The sequence below is a fragment of the Myotis davidii genome, unplaced genomic scaffold, assembly GCF_000327345.1.
Source record: "Myotis davidii unplaced genomic scaffold, ASM32734v1 scaffold796, whole genome shotgun sequence".
Lineage (NCBI taxonomy): Eukaryota > Metazoa > Chordata > Mammalia > Chiroptera > Vespertilionidae > Myotis > Myotis davidii.
In genome coordinates, this window is record NW_006287809.1 from 756,844 (window position 1) to 757,157 (window position 314).

Genomic DNA, 314 nt, shown 5'->3' on the forward strand with positions numbered 1-314 from the left:
TCTGTAGACAGACTCAGAGGCACAGAGAGGGGGACAGAGACTCAGGGGCAGACAGGCGGGGCCTGAAGGGGCTGAGATCCAGGCCCAGGGGTGGGCCTTGACCTGCTGTGTGACCCTGGGCGAGGCCCTTCCCTCTCTGGGCTGGTTTCCTGCTGTGACACTCACAGCCTTGGGGCCTTTGACCAAGGAGGGACCTGCAGCCTCAGGAGGGGAAGGACCTGCCTAGGGGCTCCCCGGAGGCTGTCACGGGCACCCAGGGGGCTGGTGGACAGCCCCGCCCAGCGGTCTTCCTGACCCTTCCGCACCCGGCTCCA

At 67.2% G+C, this 314-nt stretch overlaps 1 protein-coding gene across 1 annotated transcript in view; it reads right to left on the reverse strand.

Moving 5' to 3' along the window:
* CEACAM19 (carcinoembryonic antigen related cell adhesion molecule 19) overlaps window positions 1-314 on the reverse strand; it is a 35,104-nt gene that overhangs the window by 468 nt on the left and 34,322 nt on the right. The gene's annotated exons all lie outside the window — the stretch shown is intronic.